The sequence below is a fragment of the Mixophyes fleayi genome, chromosome 4, assembly GCF_038048845.1.
Source record: "Mixophyes fleayi isolate aMixFle1 chromosome 4, aMixFle1.hap1, whole genome shotgun sequence".
NCBI classification, from domain to species: Eukaryota; Metazoa; Chordata; class Amphibia; order Anura; family Limnodynastidae; genus Mixophyes; species Mixophyes fleayi.
This window is the reverse complement of record NC_134405.1, coordinates 6,035,368-6,056,533: the sequence shown is the minus strand read 5'-3', so window position 1 is coordinate 6,056,533 and position 21,166 is coordinate 6,035,368. Positions and strand designations below refer to the sequence as shown.

The 21,166-nt window shown below is 43.8% G+C and overlaps 2 protein-coding genes across 2 annotated transcripts in view; one reads left to right on the top strand and one right to left on the bottom strand.

Annotated features, from left to right (window-relative positions):
* LOC142151019 (uncharacterized) overlaps positions 1–21,166 on the bottom strand; it is a 570,528-nt gene that overhangs the window by 18,988 nt on the left and 530,374 nt on the right. The window lies entirely within an intron of this gene.
* Positions 1–21,166, top strand: part of LOC142150997 (gastrula zinc finger protein XlCGF66.1-like) — a 378,789-nt gene that overhangs the window by 56,659 nt on the left and 300,964 nt on the right. The window lies entirely within an intron of this gene.

Genomic DNA, 21,166 nt, shown 5'->3' with positions numbered 1-21,166 from the left:
AGGGGTGAACCAGCCGCTTATGATTGTTGGATTAGGCTATGTTCTATATCTCCTCTGTATATGCTGTAGACCTTTTATTATGACGACTTGCATCATGCCTCCCCCCATTCTTTCCTTATGTTTATTTGTTTTACCCCCCCCCCCCCCGTCTTTGTGTTTTATATGTCAGGTCAGCTATACCCACCTTTCGTGGATGGGAACAAATGCATTCTTTGACACATCTAGTCTTCTTTGGCTTAGTGTTATGTTCCTATGATGTTATAATTTCTCTATCACTCGCCATCCAAAACGAATGCTGTTGAAAATACATATGTGTAAACCTGTGTTTGTTGCTAAAAACCTCAATAAAAACTTATTTAAAAAAAAAAAAAGCTTTAGCCACCAAACTGAAGGATGATTTAGAGAAACATTGTTGGAATGTAATTACCGAATCATCTCCATCTATGACTGGTATATTTAACTTACTAGTACACCCACTACTCATTATCACTGTGGTATTGATCATATTGATAGGATGGAACTGGTATATGTCATGTATGTTCAGAAAAGATATACAAAGATTACAGCAGAGGCATGAAAAAAAGATACTTTTTGAATAAACAGGGGCAGAAGTGCTGGTATCTGTACTCGGTCCCGGGTGAATGGTGAAAGACCCTTGATGTCTCACAAGAGACTGTACAAAAGTAGTCTGTGCTGCGTTAGGTGTCACCATTTCAGGCCTTAACATTTTTAACCTTTTTTTATATATTATTAAAAGGAGGGAGATTGTGAAAGAATTTCTGGGTCCTCAACGATAATGGTAATAATGATATGTGAAGGAGTTAAAAATCTTGGTATTTGCCTTAAAAATACATTCAGCGTAATCACCAGCTCCAGCCTTGACCTATCTCAAAGATGTCTAGGACATGGGATAATGAATGATGGCATTGAGAGTACTAGGACATGGGATCACGAATGATGGCGTTGGGAGTATTGGCGCCAGCAAAGATGATAAGAAGAACCCATAAAAGTGACATGAAGAGAACTAACTAGCTTTGTCAGAAGATTTATATTTACTCAGGAAAATATCAATCATGTGTTTCTGTCCTATAACCAGATCAAACGCTTTTTCATGTATAAATGTAACCCACTAATAAACGAGCACAGCTCAGTATACATCTTGACATTGGCATGTCTGTGTCTTGATTACTGATCTCCTGGTTAACCAGCATCTTATCTCACTGATTTCTGAAGGGACTTGATAAAGGAGAGGTAAAATTACCCTAACACTGTGTAATCCTGTGTATGGAGAAAAATATCCAGGTGAATAAAAATCCACATATTTGGAATTTTATTTAGGGGTTAATTGTGGAAAATAAACAAACAATAATGTTTTATTTTATAATTATGACCCATATCTGATATATATCGATGCTGACTACCCCGACATGATGATTCCAAAGGGCTCCTTACTGACGAATGTGGTCATACATTAAGGCACGTGTCAATGCGCCGTTGTGGCGTGGCTAGCCTAACGGCGGTGCAAAAATTTAGTTACGGCTTGTCCGGATCCTAGAATGTTGGAGGACCTATTTGGGAAACAAAAATGGCTACATTTAGAAAATTACAGTCAGCCCCGGCGTTAAATCAATAGCACCCACAATTAATAATTAGGCATTCCTCCAGCCCCAACATTAAAATATTAGTATTCATATTTAATAAATAAACCTATTTCCCTTCCTGCAAACAGCCTAGCAATACCTATTTCCCGCAACCATCACTGCCATTAATAAATTCAGTCACATTTAATAAATAGACCTCATTCTCCCTAAACTCACCCCCATATTCAATAGCCCCCAAACCACCCCATCTTAAATTAATAGTCCCCACTATTAAATGTGCCTCTCCCCTTTTTTTTTTTTTAACTCTGTGCTTCTCTCCCCTTTTTTATTTATTCTATGTTTCTCTCCCCTTTTTTATTTATTCTATGTTTCTCTCCACTGTTTTATTTATTCTATGTTTCTCTCCCCTTTTTTATTTATTCTATGTTTCTCTCCCCTTTTTTATTTATTCTATGTTTCTCTCCCCTTTTTTATTTATTCTCAGCCTCTCTCCCCCATTTTTTTACTCCCCCTTCTTTATAGCACTGTCCCTTTCCTCCCCTTGCCTCTCCGTTTCTTTACTTACCTCCTGTCGGCTTCTTTCTTTTAGAGACAAAAAGGAGAGGGATAGGGAAGAATTGTGTAATTGGAGGCACTCAGCGATCATAGTTACTAAAATATCTATGTCTTTATTGATATACATTAAAATAATCCCTCCTAGTTCAAATAGCGAAATATTAAAATAATTGTGACTATAATTGTGAGTTAAAATAGCAGAATTTGCTATGCCCTGCTACTTTATACCAACATATATAAATTGTCAATGTATAATATTATTAGTCACTCTCTTATTGAAAACGTTTTGTTATTCTGAGGTAACATTCATTAATAAAGATATATGTGGTGTAAATTAATTAATGTGATGACGGTTGTTCAATAAGGACCTTTATATTGCTTCAATTCACTCTGAAGCAATTAATTTATAAATGACACAATGTATTGTCACTTTGGTCTTTTAGAGTAGTTAATAAATCACTGTTCATACTATTGATGTAATAAAGACTACATATAGATTTGAAATGTGTCCGTTATTGTTGACCTATACAATACATATACATAATTGTCTTGCAAAGCCCAATAATGGTTAAACTTTAATATGCTCAGACCCAGCTGTTAATCCACAAGTTTAGACCGTTCTATCTATATATGGCAATATACTAAGGACTAAGCAGACTACAGAGTTAGCATGTGCTCTCTGATCTAGCAGTATATGCTGGTAATACTGATAATGTATTGTTCCATTTATCATTAAGTGGATTAGTTTTACTATTGTAGGTCAGTCACCTATATGTTAAGTGAATGTCCTTCTAAATTACAGCCATATCGTTTAGCCGTCACACGCATACACACACACACATCTATAATATCTATCACCCATATAGGGTTGATGTATCCTGAGAATTGTTAAGTTTAAACAATTTATAACAGAGAGTGAATGGGAGCAGTAGCAGGGTAAACGCCAACGCGCGTTTCGCTACATGCTTTTTCAAGGCTAACCAGAAACAGTGAGGAGTAAACATATTTATGCAGTAGTTCACGCCTACTAGTATGACGTGTAATGTTATGATAGGCGGAACTCCGTGACAAGCAATTCTATTGATCGACAGTTGCTGCAGCCAATCCTGTTAATCGGATTAGCATTAATCCGCCCCTTGTAATCAATCATTGGAGGATCGTCATTCCCGGCTGTCAGCATGTAAACAAAGAGTGTATAGTAACTGAATTGAGACTGATTGTATCTACGTTTGATCCCTCCTGGATCCTACCTAAATTAAATGTCAATATTACCCTATATACTACGCAGCATATACAAGAATGATAGTGATAAATAACTATAGTAAGTATGAGATGAATGCGCAAAATGATTATCCTCATCTAAAATTAAAGAGGAGATATAGTATATGTATTAATATTGGTGAGGGATTAGACACCTATCCCAGTGAAATAATATTAAAGTGAAAGTGATGACTAAAAATAAGACTGTACAAAAATTTGTACAGATAAAAGTGACTACTAAGTGAAAATCAAAAAATATGAGGATCGGTATGATTATCATTTCTAGGTAGTACCTATATTAGGAGTTGTTGACATAGAAATATATAGACACTAAATTGAGAATAATTGTGTCTGTATTTAGACCTTCATGGATCCTACCTAGATTGGATATATTGCATCCCATATATTAAGGTAAGTGTATAAATTTAATTAATTATGATCAGTGTAAAACAAATTTAAAATGTGCAAGGAAGATCCTCTTATAAAACTAACGGAGGAATAATTTGTGTGAACCAATCGTAATAATAGTGCAAGATTGAATATCTACACCATATTGATTAATTATGAAGGTGAATAATTGTTATGAATGAAATATGGGGCTATACTAACAAGATGTATTGATTGCAGATGCTATATATACATTTTAGAACATAAAAATAACAAAATTGTCATTTATAGGTAGACCATAAGATTATTTGAATCATTCAGACCATTTGGAATCAGACTATTCATCATAAAGATTTGTCTCGCCTCTCGTTTAAGGAGTTCTTGATGAAAATTACCCCCACGAATCCCTAGAGAGACCTTTTCCATGGCAAAGGCCTGTAGTTGTTTGGGATTACTTCCATGATATGACAAAAAATGCTTTGCCACTGTTGTCAAAGGTTTAAATTTTTCTTTGTCCCGGGAAGCATTTTTGATATTGTTTACATGTTCTAAAAGACGTTTCTTAAACGGCCTGCTTGTCATGCCGATATATTTCAACCTACATGGGCAGGTTAAACAATATATTACGCCAATAGAGTTGCAGTTCAAAAAATCTGTTATTGGCCAAATTTTGGAATACCGATCAGTATATTCTTTAGTTTGTATACAAAACTCACATGCCTTACATGTACCACATTTGAAAAATCCAACAGTCTTCCTAGTAATCTTATTGTTGGAACTAAAATGACTGTGTACCAGTTGGTCCTTGAGATTCTTAGATCTCTTCCAGGTCATGGAAACTCTGTTGTCCAAAATTTGCTTAAGATCATCATCTAGCAATAATACATTCCAGTGTTTCTGAAAGATCTCTGAAATTTCCTTCCATTCATTACAGAATGACCCAATCATTCTTACTCCAGAATCCTGAACTCTTACTTTGGGAGATGGATAAATTAATGTTTCTCTATTTCTTTCTTGAACCGAATGGGCTGCTTTCCGTATAACTTTATTGCTATAGCCACGTCGTTTTAATCTTGTCTGTAATTCCTGAGATCTAACCTGAAAAGTGTTATCGTCTGAACAGTTACGTTTCGTCCTAAGAAGTTCACCCTTAGGTAGACCTCTAAGAACAGGGGGAAAGTGTGAGCTGGTATAGTGTAACAGACTGTTAGTAGCTGTGGACTTTCTATAGATATCAGTACACAGTCTGCCTTCACTATTGATTTGTATTTTCAAATCAAGGAAATTGATAGTATTTTGGTGTATATCTGAAGTCAATTTCAAATTAAGATGGTTTATATTCAGAATTGCAATGAATTCATGAAATATATTCTCCTGCCCATCCCACAAGATCAAAATATCGTCTATGTAACGTAGCCATAATAATATATGTCTAGTATATTTCTCATTGACCTCATTAAACACGTATTGATGTTCCCACCAACCAAGAAAAATATTAGCATACGTTGGTGCACAAGATGTGCCCATAGCGGTTCCTCTGGTCTGCAGAAAGAATTTGTCCTCAAATAGAAAATAGTTCTTAGTTAGAACAAAATCAAGAAGTTCAATAAGGAATGTATTAAATTCACTGTGGGTCTTCATGTTCAAGAAATGCTGAACTGCCAAGATGCCATATTGGTGTAATATATTAGTATACAGAGATTCTACATCAAGAGATGCTAACATGGTCTTACTGTCAACAGATAGATCATTGATCTTGGATAATACGTCTAGGGTGTCTCTTGTATATGATGGTAATCCTGTTACAAATTCTCGTAAATGTTGATCTACAAACTGACTAGCTTTCTCAGTTAAACTTCCAACCCCAGAGACTATGGGTCTCCCTGGTGGAACTTTGTCATTCTTATGAATTTTAGGTAAGGCATAAAGGGTTGGAATCCTTGGGTTTTCTACCTCAAGAAAATCGTAATGTTTTTGATATTACTCCATTATGGAAAGCTTCTTTCTTTTACTCTTCTCTTCTGTTTTCTCTTCTTTCTTCTGGTTTTGTCTTGTCCGGCGTGACTTGATGACGTCACGCCCGACAGTCAGTGTGAATGGAGAAGAGGAGAGGAGGGACGCGGCGCCGCGGTCACGTGAGTATTCTTTTTTTGTTTGTTTTATTGTTCCAGCTCCCCCCACCAACGAAACGTCCCACCCTCCCCCGCGAAAAAAAAAAAGAAGAGGATTTATGTACTTACATTAAATCCGTTTCTCTGATTCCGTCTGGGGGACACTGCTTACCATGGGTTGTGGAGGGGAGCTTGGGAGTTGGCACCTAACTAGTTAAACTTTAGTACTGCTGACAGACCCCTCCCCTCTACAATCCCCCTGCCTCTTCCTGTTCAGTTAGTTTTAAAAAGCCCAAGGATAAAAAAAGCAGTCAAACAAGAGCACAAAGAAGAAAAACAGAAGGGAGGGATCGCAGTGTCCCCCAGACGGAATCAGAGAAACGGATTTAACGTAAGTACATAAATCCTCTTTTCTCTTTCATCCGGTCTGGGGGACACTGCTTACCATGGGGACGTTCTAAAGCAGCCCCCTAAGGGTGGGACTACTCTGAAAATCCCGCTCGTAAAGCACTACGAGCGAAATCTGCATCTGCTAATGCGAAAACATTAAACTGATAAAATTTTGTAAAGGTGTGGACAGAGGACCAGGTGGCTGCCCTGCAAAGCTGGTCTGCAGAAGCTCCATTCCTTGCTGCCCACGAAGCCGCTACCGATCTGGTGGAATGGGCTGTAAGTCTCTCCGGCACAGGACGGTTAGCCTTTATATATGCTTGTCTTATGGTAGACGTAATCCATCTTGCGATGGATTGTTTTGAGGCTGGCCAGCGCCTCTTATTAGCGTCATAAAGGACAAGTAGAGAGTCAGTACGTCTAATTTGGGAAGTTCATTTGACATATATGCAGAGAGCCCTAACAACATCTAACATATCCATAGATTGTTTATCTGAGTGAGAAGAAGATGAGAAAACCGGAACTAAAATTTCCTGGTTAAGATGGAAAGCTGACACTACTTTAGGGACAAAATAAGGAAGGGTCCTTAACACCGCTCTGTCCTCGTGGAAAACCAAATAAGGTTCTCGACAGGACAAGGCTCCTAATTCAGAAACCCTACGAGCTGATGCGATAGCCAAAAGAAAGAGGACCTTCCAGGTCAACCACTTTAAATCTGCCTCGAACAAAGGCTCAAATGGAGGCCCCTTGAGCATATCCAGTACCATGTTGAGATCCCATGGAGCTGTAGGAGGTACATAAGGAGGCTGTATGTGCAAGACTCCCTGGAGAAAGGTTCTAATATCTGGCAAATCAGCTAATTTCATATGAAAAAATACCGAAAGTGCCGAAACCTGTACCTTTAGGGAACCTAATCTGAGACCTGCTTCCAGGCCCTCCTGAAGAAAAGCTAACAAGCGAGGAATACGAAAAGCGGACGAATTGCATGTCCTGTTTTCGCACCACCTAATGTAGGCCTTCCAAATCCTGTGATAGATGCGAGATGAAACAGGTTTCCTAGCTAACATCATAGTGTTAACTACACTGGAAGAAAAACCTATAGACCTCCAGAGGCTGGCTTCAACAGCCATGCCGTTAAACTGAGCTGAGGTAAACTCTGGTGCTGGAATGGACCCTGCAGAAGAAGGTCGTCTCGATGCGGAAGAAGGACCCCTGGTCCTTCCGCCATGGACAATATGTCTGCGTTCCACACTCGGCACGGCCAAGAGGGAGCTACTAGAATTACTGGCAGACCGCCCTGCCTTACTCGTTTGAGGACGCGAGGAAGCATGGGAATTGGAGGAAACAGGTATCCCAACCTGAACTCCCATGACATAGTCATGACATCCACTGCCGCCGCTAGGGGATCTCTTGCCCTTGCGCAAAACCTTGGAACTTTCCTGTTGTGCCTGGAGGCCATGAGATCTATGTCCGGAAGACCCCACTTCTGAACCAGAGACTGGAAGACTTCCGGGTGGAGTGACCACTCCCCCGGCGTCATCTGGATTCGACTTAGATAGTCCGTCTCCCAGTTTTCTATTCCTGGAATGAAAACTGCTGATATTGCCGGAACATATAGCTCTGCCCAAACCAATATTTGGGCAGCTATATCCATGGCAGCTGCACTCCTGGTTCCTCCTTGCATGTTGACATATGCCACCGCCGTGGCATTGTCGGACTGAATTCTGACCAGATGGCCCTGAAGAAGGGACTGTGCTCCCCTGAGGGCCAAGAGAATGGCCTTCAATTCTAATACATTTATTGATAGGGCTGATTCCTGAACCGACCAACGTCCTTGGAGTCGGAGGTGCAGGATTACCGCCCCCCAACCTTTCAGGCTGGCATCCGTCGTGGCTATGATCCATGACCATGGAGAGAAGGATCTGCCCACTTTCAGGTGATCCTGAAACATCCACCACTGAAGAGATTCTCTCGCCCTCGGAGATAGGGAGATCTTCTGAAGTTCCAGGTGTAGGTGTGATCCTGACCACTTTGACAATAGATCCCACTGCAAACATCGAGAATGGGCTCGACCGAAGGGAATGGTCTCAAAGGAGGCCACCATCTTTCCGAGAAGCCTCATGCATAAATGCATTGAGGGGCTTGGGGAAGACAAAACCTGAGTAGTTACAGTCTGAATATAGCTGATCTTCTCTACTGGGAGAAACAATCTCTGTTTGCTGGTGTCCATGATGAGTCCCAGGAAAACCATGCGCTGACACGGAACCATCTGGGATTTCTTTGAATTTATCAGCCAACCGTGGCCCTCGAGAACCGCCCGGGTGAGGGATAAGTGATGAAGTAGGCAATTCTCTGATGAAGCCTTGATGAGTAGGTCGTCAAAATAAGGAACGACCTGAACTCCCTGCAGATGAAGACATGCTGCCATTATTGACATAATCTTCGTGAAGACCCTTGGCGCTGTTGAGAGGCCGAAGCGGAGGGCCCGAAACTGGTAGTGGAATGATCCCACCGAGAATCTGAGAAGGGACCGATGGTGGATCCAAATGGGAACGTGGAGGTATGCGTCCTTTATATCTATGGACGCCATATACTGATTCTTCTCTAGGCCGTTTATCACTGACCTCAGAGATTCCATCCGAAATCTGTCGACCCTTAAGTGAACATTGAGAACCCTTTAAGTTTAGGATGGGACGAAAGGAGCCGTCCGGCTTCTTGACCTGGAACAGGTTGGAATAGAAACCCCGACCTTTCTGCCAATCTGGAACTCTGCAGATGACCTTCTGAAGCAGAAGAGAAGCGACACAATCCTGTATAGCCTGTCTTCTTAATGGATCACGGGGTAGCGGGGTCTAGAAGTAACGCTGTGGAGCCGGGCCCAACAGGTCTATCCTGTACCCCTCTGAAATAATTCCCCGGATCCAAGGATCTTGGGAAGACGCTGCCCACTGTTCCCAAAACAGAGACAGACGTCCCCCCACTGGGGCCCCCTGTGGTACAGGGTGGTCGTCAGGACGCAGGCTTCTCCTGAGTCTTGGAGGCCTGGCGCTTAGATGCAAATGAGGATCTCCCCCTAGTAGAGGAGCCTCGAGAATTGGATTGTCTGCCTCTAAAGGACTGTCCCCTGTGAGAGGAGGTCCCCCTAAAGGGCTGACGGAAAGAGCTGGCTCGTGGGTTGCGGCTCCTGTAAGAATATACTGGCAAGGAAGTGCTTTTGCCCCCCATTGCCTGAGAAATAAGGGTATCTAATTTCGGGCCAAACAAACCTGCTGCAGAAAACGGAATAGTTTCAACGGACCTCTCTGATTCCGCATCTCCTTCCCAGGATTTCAGCCATAGCGTCCTTCTTGCTGAAATAGAGGCCGTCTGAATGGAAGAGGAAACCGCCGCTGAGTTTTGGGCTGCCTCATAAAGGTACCCTGAAGCCTCCTTCAAATGCAGGGCTAGGGGAAGAAGTTCGGAGTCCTGTAGGGCCTCTGCCAGCTGGTCTGCCCATGCTTCCATTGCTCTAGCCACCCAAGCTGAGGCAAATGTAGGTCTGAAAGAAGAACCTGCAGCCGCAAAAATGGATTTAAGCTGGGATTCCACTTTGCGGTCATTGGCGTCCGGAAGGGACGCTGAACCAGGAGCTGGGAGTAAGGTATGCTTTGCCAAGCTGGCAATAGGGATATCTACTTTGGGAATAGTCTCCCAGCGAACCACCTCTTCCTCCTGTAATGGATACAGGAAGGAGAATCTCCTAGGAATAGAAAACCTTCTTTCAGGCTGTTTCCATGCCCCTTCAGCAATAACCCTAAGCTCAGCAGAAGGGGGAAAATGGCTGGCCTTTCTCTTATCCTTCCTAAAGAGACTTCTGTCTCTGGGGGTAAGATCCTCCGGCTCTGGAAGGTCCAACGCCTGTCTGACCGCTAAAACCAAATCATTAACAAATTGGCTTTTGGGATTGTCTTCCTGTTCCAATAGGTGTAATTGGTCAGGATCCGAATAAATTTCCCCCTCTTCCTCAGAGCCTTCTTCAGAGTCTGATAGGACCATAAGGGGATTTACTGATCTAGGTCTCTTTCTTTTAGCAGGCGGGGTATTAGAGGAATCAAGCAACTGGTTAAGCTTGTTCAAACCCTTTAAAAAAGCTGTAGACCATGCCGGTTCTGTAAGAACAGGGGCTGGGTCAGGTGTAGTGAGGAAGGTCCCGGCAAACCCGATCCACTCGAACCTGAGGAAGCTGGGAGGTCTGACTGTGGGTTAGCGTTACTAGCCACCGAAGTTGCTACAGTAGTTAGCAACTGATTTGACTGAAAAACCATCTGAGCTAAGGAGGAAACCGACTGTGTCAGGGAGGTCACCCAGGCCGGTTCCTCCGCCGGTGGGGCTGAAACCTGCTGGGTATGCGCAGTGGGAACCCCTGCTTCGCATGCAGAGCAGAGCGCCAAAGTGACCTTTTGCCCACAAGGTAATTTTACATGACATTTTGAACATGTGAAATATTTTGCCATAGGGCCCTTTCCCTTATCTGACATATTAATAAAGGAAAGCACACCAAACACACAGATTAAATAGTTAATTAGCTGTAGTGGAGAGATAGAGAGAGAGAGTAATGCAGGGAGAGAACAGAGTGAATAACAAGTAATCAACTAATCTTGTTAATAAAAGTTGTACTTATAAAAAATGTTAAACACAATATATATGTAAATATATATATATATATATATATATATATATATGTATAGGCAAGTAGGAAGATTATAATGTAAACCCTTACTAGCCCAGTTGTGCACGACAAAACAGATAATGTGTTTAAATAAACAGATACTTAGCCCAAGGGCCACAAAGGGGAGAAGTCCAACAGCAGTATCCTGTGCTTGCTCCCTCAGCTCTGTCCACTCTTCCCGGGCTTCTCTTGGCGCCAGAAGGCTGGGAAAGACCAACTCTCTCTCTGAAGGGAGGGGGGGGGGGGACTCTATGCTTTAGCTCCCCCCCTTCTGTAATGCTGTCCCTGCAGCATTTCTTCTTTGTAAAAAATAGAAAAAACGTATAGCTTGTAGCAGATTAATGGAGACCTCTAAGATAGGTCGAGATACCGCAGCGAGATACCCGACGCCCCCCCCCCACTATGTATGAGGGGGGAATCTTGGTATAGCCCCCTTCCTCCTCCACAGTCGACGGAGCCCGGTGATTGAAAAAAAAAAAAAAAAAAATGTCCGCCGACATCCTGAATATCCGATAACCGGCGCTCTATGCCTGTCATGGCAGCGCCGGTTATCGGGGAGGCTGGAGGAGTGACAGCGGTCCGTGAGACCGCTTGTTCACTCCTTAATCTGGCATCCATTCTTCCATGTCCCCGTCAGTGAGAGCCGCTGGCTCTCATCTGACAGGGGAATGCCTGCGCTGCCCAGCTGTGAGTGTGTTCTCTATAGTAGAACACACTCCAGCGCTGCCAACTAAAAAGAAAAGAAATACACAAAGAAAAGAAATAAAAGTTATTAAAATAACGCTAGCACTAAATAACACTGCCCAACTACTGGGCACCTAAAAAAAACTGGACAGGAAGAGGCAGGGGGGATTGTAGAGGGGAGGGATCTGTCAGCAGTACTAAAGTTTAACTAGTTAGGTGCCAACTCCCAAGCTCCCCTCCACAACCCATGGTAAGCAGTGTCCCCCAGACCGGATGAAAGAGAAAAATACATTATAAATAAAACCGCAAGATAAAATAGTAAAAAAAGTAAAATGTACCCGCCCCCTCCTCTCGGCGGCCCTGATCATCTGCTTGGATAAATCAGTGCAAACAGTAAGAGGAGTTTAAAGTGGGGGCTCAGAATGGCCGACCTTTGAAAGATAGTAGGGGAGGTAAGTGATATATACACTCTAATGGTCAGTGCATATAGGAAACAGTTACAGCTAAGGCAGGGGCTATATTTAAAAAATAAGCATTTCTTGTATCCCTTGCACCATTAATATCTCCAGAAAATGGAAATCATCCCAGAATTGTAAAACTCAGTTACAAAGTATCAATTAGTGATAGAAAAAACCAACATACTGCGGCCAATGTAATATATCCCAATATCTGTGAAGATTGTGGGACTGATACTTCTATCTGAGACTGTCTACCTGCTGCTCATTTACAGCTGTTCAGAGGACTGAGAGAGCAGAAAGTACCAAAGTGAGAATGGTCACCACCCTGTGAGCCAGAGAGGAGAGGATCATGGGAAGGATAAACTATTAAATAACACACCAAAGAATTAAACATTCTTTATTATTATTAACCTTTATAAGGTTCCACAAGGTTTCCATAGCGCCGCACATATTATAAACAGTAGACCTTGCAGGGTTAACAGCACCTCTCCAGTCATGTCCCTGTTTTATTTATAGCAGTAAGAATGATATCACTGTGACATTCCCAGAATCCCTCACTTCTCCAGTCATGTCCGTTTTATTTATAGCAGTAAGAATGATGTTACTGTGACATTCCCAGAATCCCTCACCTCTCCAGTCGTCCCTGTTTTATTTATAGCAGTAAGAATGATGTCACTGTGACATTCCCAGAATCCCTCACCTCTCCAGTCATGTCCCTGTTTTATTTATAGCAGTAAGAATGATGTCACTGTGACATTCCCAGAATCCCTCACCTCTCCAGTCATGTCCCCGTTTTATTTATAGCCCGTAAGAATGACGTCACTGTGACATTCCCAGAATCCCTCACCTATATGGTCATGTCCCTGTTTTATTTATAGCCCGTAAGAATGACATCACTGTGACATTCCCAGAATCCCTCACCTCTCCAGTCAGCAGGTAGATGATCTCTAGGGGGAGATTTAATATCCTCTCACTCCTGTCCTTGTCCATCCTTAGGGAACCAGTGATTTACACAGATCGGGTTTCACCTTCAGTTGACTTCTAGTAAAAGATTCTCTGGTTCCTCACAGCTCAACTGTCTAGGAATAAATATAATACTTATAAACATCATAGGAGGAGACATGTAAGATATTGAAATATGAAACACTGAGGGACTCATGGACAGCTGGATGTAAGAGCATTTTCTTAAAATACTTATTTCTTTTGTACACAAGAAATGTGTAAGACTAAGTCCCTATGTAGACTGAGACACATCTTACCCTTACACTCCTGGATGCTTAGAGAGGCTGAACGGGGGATGGGGGGGGGGGGGGCAGTAAGTCTAGGACAAGTGCAGTAATGTAGTGTCACATAATGTGTGTAACATGTAGAGGTGGAAACACCAATAGATCAGCCAGTGTTGAGGCACATCTGTTGTGGGTGCTGGACCCTGCTGCATGATATGTTCTGATGATGGACCGCGCTGTAATTTAGGACTTCCAGTGGGTGGGGCATCTGAGATAGCTGTGTCAGACATTGAGATCTTAGCTGCACTTATCTCAGCCGCCGCTGTCATATCACGGCTACCTGAGTCCCTTCTGGTCGTCTGCAGCATTCCAGTCCTCTACACCTCCATTTGTAAACAAACACATACTGTTTGTTCTGCTGCATGGGCGCGGCCATCTTGGATGCAGTCAGGTGATCTTTCCAGACCTACCAGATTCTGCAGCTGTGATCACATGAACTGATCAGCCAATAGTTGTTTGTGACACTATTTAAACCTGCTGCTGTGATCTGTTCATTGCCAGAACAACACACTTCTCTCCAGAGGATAGTTCTTGGCTCCAGTGTTCCTGCCAGCATTTCCAAGTGCTCTGTTCCTGCCAGCATTTCCAAGTGCTCTGTTCCTACCAGCATTTCCAAAGTGCTCTGTTCCTACCAGCATTTCCAAAGTGCTCTGTTCCTACCAGCATTTCCAAAGTGCTCTGTTCCTACCAGCATTTCCAAAGTGCTCTGTTCCTACCAGCATTTCCAAGTGCTCTGTTCCTGCCAGCATTTCCTAGTGCTCTGTTCCTGCCAGCATTTCCTAGTGCTCTGTTCCTGCCAGCATTTCCTAGTGCTCTGTTCCTGCCAGCATTTCCTAGTGCTGTTCCTGCCAGCATTTCCTAGTGCTCTGTTCCTGCCAGCATTTCCTAGTGCTCTGTTCCTGCCAGCATTTCCTAGTGCTCTGTTCCTGCCAGCATTTACAAGTACTCTGTTCTTGCCAGCATTTACAAGTACTCTGTTCTTGCCAGGAATTCCAAGTGCTCTGTTCCTGTCAGCATTTCCAGACTGCTCATTCCCCTGTTATATTCTACATTCAGCAAGAACATGAGCAGGAAGATCATCCAGGCTGCTAGGTTCTGTTTTAGTCCTGCTCCAGCTAGTCCCAAGGGTGCCGAATCGGATCAAGAAATACAGACGACCGTGACAATTTGTTCTGGCAAAATGGATCCGCTAGGGGAACATACCCCAAGGGGGGGACTCCATCCAAATATTAGCTGAATGCATTGAGACACAAGAAACTAACCAGGGGCAAATGTTGAGAGTCTTGCAGGATGTTTCTACGCGTATGGATATCTTGCAGGTATTCCGCAGTCAACCATCCCACACTCCGCCCGAGCCAGTAAGACCTGCTTCACTACCTACTCCATCCGGACTCCATCTTCCCACGCCAGCTAAATACGATGGCGATCCGAAGAATTGCTGCGGGTTTCTCAACCAGTGTAGTATAAACTTTGAATTACAATCCGCGAATTTCCCTACTGCACGTACCAAAACTGCTTATATTATTTCGCTACTCTCAGGGCAAGCCCTGGCGTGGGCGTCACCGCTCTGGGAAAAATCTGACCCAATTTTATCTGATATTGATAGCTTCCTGTCTACCTTCCGCAAAATATTTGATGAGCCTGGAAGAGCAACGTCAGCCGCTTTAGATATTCTGCGGCTTCGGCAAGGTCAGCAGTCTGTGGGCCAATATGCCATTCAATTTCAAACACTTTCCTCTGAGCGGTCGTGGAATAATGATGCTCTTGATGCGGTTTTCTGGCAGGGTCTGTCTGACCACATTAAGGATGTATTAGCGACTCGGGACTTACCTACAAAGCTAGACCAATTGATTACCATCTGCAATCGGGTTGATCTTCAGTTCAGAGAGAGAGCTCTAGAAAGGAGGAGGCTGAAACACCCCAAGTTCTGCCCTACTCGACGGGTCCGTGCACTGTCTCCTTTCCCTGAAGCACCCATGCAACTAGGCAAAGCACGCCTTTCGCCCACTGAGCGAGAACGGCGAGTTAAAGAGAAACTTTGCTTATACTGTGCTAGTTCCGGACATCTGCTACATTATTGTCCTTGCAAGTCAGGTAAACGCACTCCGAGTCTCTTACCTTTTTGGTCATCCCAGAAGCCACTAGCCCTGTGGTTCTCGGGTTTCCATGGCTTCAAACGCATAACTCTCATATCGACTGGTCGACTGCACAAATCTTGGCATGGGCTCCAACTTGTTTCGGGTCCTGTTTACAACGTGTTCTTCTACATTGCTCCACCTCTGATAAAGAAGTTTTGCCAGTCCCTTCTGCCTTCCAAGAGTTCACAGACGTTTTCAGTAAGCAGGCCGCTGAAACTCTACCACCTCATCGGGATTGGGACGGTCCTATTGATCTTGTTCCGGGTAAAACCCCACCGCGTGGCAGAGTCTATCCTCTTTCTATTCCTGAGACAAAATCTATGTCTGAATATATAAAAGAGAACTTGGAAAGGGGCTTTATTCACCCATCCTCTTCACCGGCAGGAGCCGGGTTCTTTTTTGTAAAGAAAAAGGATGGTGGATTACGTCCCTGCATCGATTACCGCGGTCTCAACAAAATTATAATCAAGAACCGGTATCCTCTGCCCCTCATCACAGAGTTATTTGACAGAGTTAAAGGTGCCCAAATATTTACGAAGTTAGATCTCCGCGGGGCCTAGAATTTGTTTCGCATCAGGCGTGGCGACGAATGGAAAACCGCCTTTAACACCAGGGATGGGCATTATTAATATCTTGTCATGCCATTCAGTCTGAGCAATGCCCCAGCGGTTTTTCAGAATTTCGTAAACAAAATCTTTCGGGACTTACTGTACCATACTACTGTGGTATATTTGGACGATACCTTCATGTTCTCGTCTGATATCCAGTCCCATTGCAGACATGTTAAAGAGGTCCTCAGCCGTCTCAGAAGGAACAAACTGTATTGCAAGCTAGAAAAATGCACCTTTGAAGTTGAATCCATTCCATTTTTGGGGTATATCATCTTGGGGATTGGTCTCCGTATAGACCCCGAGAAGGTGCAAGCTATTCTTAACTGACCTCAACCATCTACACTAAAAGCAGTACAGCGATTTCTGGGATTCGCCAACTATTATCGAAAATTTATTCGTGGCTACTCTACTATGGTAGCACCACTCACTGCCCTCACCAGGAAAGGAGCGAATCCTGCCAAGTGGTCTGAAGAAGCCCAAACTGCTTTCAAGCTTCTGAAACAAGCATTTATTTCTGCCCTCATACTGAGGTAACCAGCTTTAACCTGTCCATTCTACTTGGAAGTTGATGCCTCATCTGTCGGAGTAGGGGCAGTTCTTTCCCAAAAGCCAGCTAATGGGCAATGGCATCCCTGCGGGTTCTTCTCCCAAAGTTTTTTACCAGCTGAAGGAAATTATGCCATAGGGGATAAAGAACTGCTTGCCATCAAATTGGCGCTTGAAGAATGGAGGCATTTACTTGAGGGAGCTCGTTATCCTATCACAATATACACAGATCACAAGAATCTGCTCTAACTTAAAACTGCACAGTGCATGAACCCACGTCAGGCCTGATGGGCACTATTCTTTTCTTGATTTGATATCCATGTCACCTTCCGTCCCGGTTCCAAAAATCGCAAGGCTGATGCCCTGTCACATTCTATGGTAAAAGAGGAAGATTCCATCACTGTGGATCCGCGGCCTATTATCAGACCACTCAGCATCGCAGTCAGTAGACCTGACAATACACATCCCCAGGGGAAAACCTTTGTTCCTGAGAATCTGCGTAAAAAATTGCTCCAATTGGCACATTGCTCCAGATTTGCCGGTCATGCGGGCATCCGCAAAACTCAATCTTTCATGTCGAGAAGTTACTGGTGGCCGACGCTTCATCAGGATGTGCAGCAATTTGTTTCCGCATGTGGCAGCTGTGCCCAACATAAAAGTTCAAGACAATCTTCAGCTGGTCAACTTTGCCTCTGCCTATTCCCACCAAACCCTGGACCCATATTTCTATGGACTTTGTTTCTGATTTGCCTAATTCTAATAATTTCAATACCATCTGGGTCATCGTTGACCGATTCTCTAAAATGGCGCAATTTGTTCCTCTCAGTGGCCTCCCATCAGCACCTATACTGGCTCAGTTATTTATAAAGGAGATCTTCCGTTTGCATGCTTGTCCTGAAGAAATCATCTCTGATAGAGGAGTTCAGTTTGTGGCGAAATTCTGGAGATCCTTGTGCCAAGCATTACAGATCAAACTAAACTTCTCTTCGGCCTATCATCCCCAATCCAGCGAGCAAACGGAAAGAGTCAATCAGGACCTAGAAACATTCCTCCGTTTGTACATATCTTCTCAAGATGACTGGGTGGATCTGCTTCCTTGGGCAGAATTTGCTCATAATAATCATTATCACGAATCCTCTGCTTCCACTCCATTTCTTACTGGCTATGGCCTACACCCCAGGGTACCCTTGTTTACTCCACTTCCTACAGCCTCAGTACCTGCCTCTGAAGTCTTCCTAAAGAATTTTGCAGGCCACTGGCGCCAGGTACGGGAATATCTACTTAAAGCGTCCCAACGCTACATAATTCAGGCCGACAAAAAAGCGACGAGCCATTCCAAGCTTGAAACCTGGAGACAGAGTCTGGCTGTCTACTCGCAATCTACGCCTCAGAGTTCCATCTATGAAATTCGCTCCTCGCTTTATTGGACCGTTTAACATCTCCCTGGTCATCAATCCAGTGTCCGACAAATTACATTTACCATCTTACCTCAAGGTACCCAACTCCTTCCATATCTCTCTCTTAAAACCACTGGTACTAAATCGGTTTTATACACCCAAACTGGTTTCTCCTGAAGTGCAGACTGAACATGGTAATGAATATGAAATTAAAGAGATCTTGGACTCTCGGTTACGACATAAGACCTTACAATATCTAGTCGACTGGAAGGGCTATGGTCCAGAAGAGAGGGCCTGGATCAAAGCTTCTGATGTTCACGCTCCATCTCTCATCAAAAAATTTCACCGCAAGTTTCCAACTAAGCCCCAATCTAAGTGTCCAGTGGCCACTCGTAAGGGAGGGGGTACTGTCACACATCTGGATCTTAGCTGCACTTATCTCACCCGCCGCTGTCATATCACGGCTACCTGGGTCCCTTCTGGTTGTCTGCAGCATTCCCGTCCTCTACACCTCCGTTTGTAAACAAACACATACTGTTTGTTCTGCTGCATGGGCGCGGCCATCTTGGATGCAGTCAGGTGATCTTTTCAGATCTACCAGATTCAATAGCTGTGATCACATGAACTGTACAGCCAATAGTTGTTTGTGACACTATTTAAACCTGCTGCTGTGATCTGTTCATTGCCAGAACAACACACTTCTCTCCAGAGGATAGTTCTTGGCTCCAGTATTCCTGCCAGCAGTTCCAAGTGCTCTGTTCCTGCCAGCAATTCCAAGTGCTCTATTTCTGCCAGCAATTCCAAGTGCTCTGTTCCTGTCAGCATTTCCAGACTGCTCATTCCCCTGTTATATTCTACATTCAGCAAGAACATTAGCAGGAAGATCATCCAGGCTGCTAGGTTCTGTTTCAGTCCTGCTCCAGCTAGTCCCAAGGGTCCTGAATCGGATCAAGAAATACAGACGACCGTGACAGGCTGCTTTTTAGAACAGCTCCGTGTTTGTACTAATAATCTGTACCAACCAACATGAGTCTCACATTGTTACATCACTGCTTGGTGACTTCCTCAGGGAATGAGTCTCATTCAAGGACCTACACTTCAGGAGGGAAGACAGAGCGACTTTACAGTTTAACTAGGGATCAGAGTTCACATGAGAACGGGAGCTGCAGACCCCTGTGACGGACATGTAAGTTCACCAACAACAAGGTATCAAAACACAGTGTGTTCATCACATTGTGACTAACTTCAGTGATAAACAGAAACCGTACATCAGAGACTTGTCCATAATCTTTAAGTAGACTAACCCATGAACATTGCAGATACTTATACTGAATTTAACATCATTCTTATGTACTGTGGCTGCATCATCTGTTTCAGGAGCTTAGCTGTTGTGTTATGTAACTGATCATATATATAAAACCTGAACACATTATAAAGACCTTATATTGTTGTTTACTCGTCATTATAAACTGGCCTTTCTGTGAGGCACAGTGGTATAACTTTGTCACCTCAAAGAGGCACACAACCTGTTGGTTTCATCCACTTAACACTGACCGCAGATTATATTGACAACAAAGCCACAAATAGGGCTCTATTTTCCAATATAACCACTATACAAACGAAATGTGTAAGAACCCAGGATAACAGACACACACTAACCCTAGATACAAGGTACAGGAGGAGTAATCGTAGCACTGAGTACCATCCTGTCACAGAGACTCCAGAGCTTTCACCACCCAACTAACACAACACCAAATACCAGGGGGGAAATGTATCAAGCTGCAATTTTTGCATCAATCTAAAAACGCCGCAAATCAAACATCAGAAGCTTTGATCCAGGCCCTCTCTTCTGGACCATAGCCCTTCCAGTCGACTAGATATTGTAAGGAGATCACCAGCTATTTCAGCCCCCAAGTCGCCATATGTATTAACCAGCAATTTGTAGTCTCTAATAAGAAATCGCTGTCAGTCTTGAGCGAGTTGCATCGATTTTTACAAACTCTGAAATCACTCGTGTTTAGTTGTAAAATCACCATTTTCAAACCAATACTCATTTCTGATTGGTTGCAAGTTTTACATGCAAAAACTGTGCGATTTTGACCTCTCTAACATTATAAAAAGCAGGCTACTTTCTTATTTGAGTTGATAGGGATGTCAGGAGTTTAGAGAGAGCAGGTGAAAGAGCAGAAGAGAGGAGATTTTGTGTTAAGGAGAGTGGAAAGTGGGTTTGGTGGGGATTTTTCTGTCTTATTTGCTTTACCTGCCCTTGTTTGTCTCATCGTCTGCGGGCTTTTTGTTTGTTTGGCGATTGTTTTTTTAAGGTTTTCTGTATTTTCCCTGTGCTTGGTTTGAGAGTGTACTGTTGTTTTGTTTTTCCCGTCTTTTCTTTGTCAGGACAGTGAGAGGTGAGGAGGCTAGGGACAGTGGGGAGGAGGAGAGAGAGGGGGCAGGAGGTGAGGAGGAAGAGGTAGAAGAGGTGAGGAGGCTAGGGACAGTGGGGAGGAGGGGAGAGAGTGGATAGGAGGTGAGGAGGAAGAGGTAGGAGAGGTGAGGAGGCTAGGGACAGTGGAGAGGAGGAGAGAGGGGATAGGAGGTCAGGAGGAAGAGGTAGGAGAGGTGAGGAGGCTAGGGACAGTGGGGAGGAGGGGAGAGAGGGGGCAGGAGGTGAAGAGGTAGGAGAGGTGAGGAGGCTAGGGACAGTGGGGAGGAGGAGAGAGGGGAGAGGAGGAAGAGGTAGGAGAGGTGAGGAGGCTAGGGACAGTGGGGAGGAGGGGAGAGAGGGGATAGGAGGTGAGGAGGAAGAGGTAGGAGAGGTGAGGAGGCTAGGGACAGTGGGGAGGAGGAGAGAGAGGGGATAGGTGAGGAGGAAGAGGTAGGAGAAGTGAGGAGGGGGAACCATCCACAGTGACCCTGATCTAAGGGAAGAGGTCAGGGATACCAGCCCAGGTGCCCAGGGAAGGGGTGCACCAGAAGCGAATGTTACTCAGAAAGACACGGTTCTGTGCGCCACAAAGGAGTCCACTGGTGGCGGGGA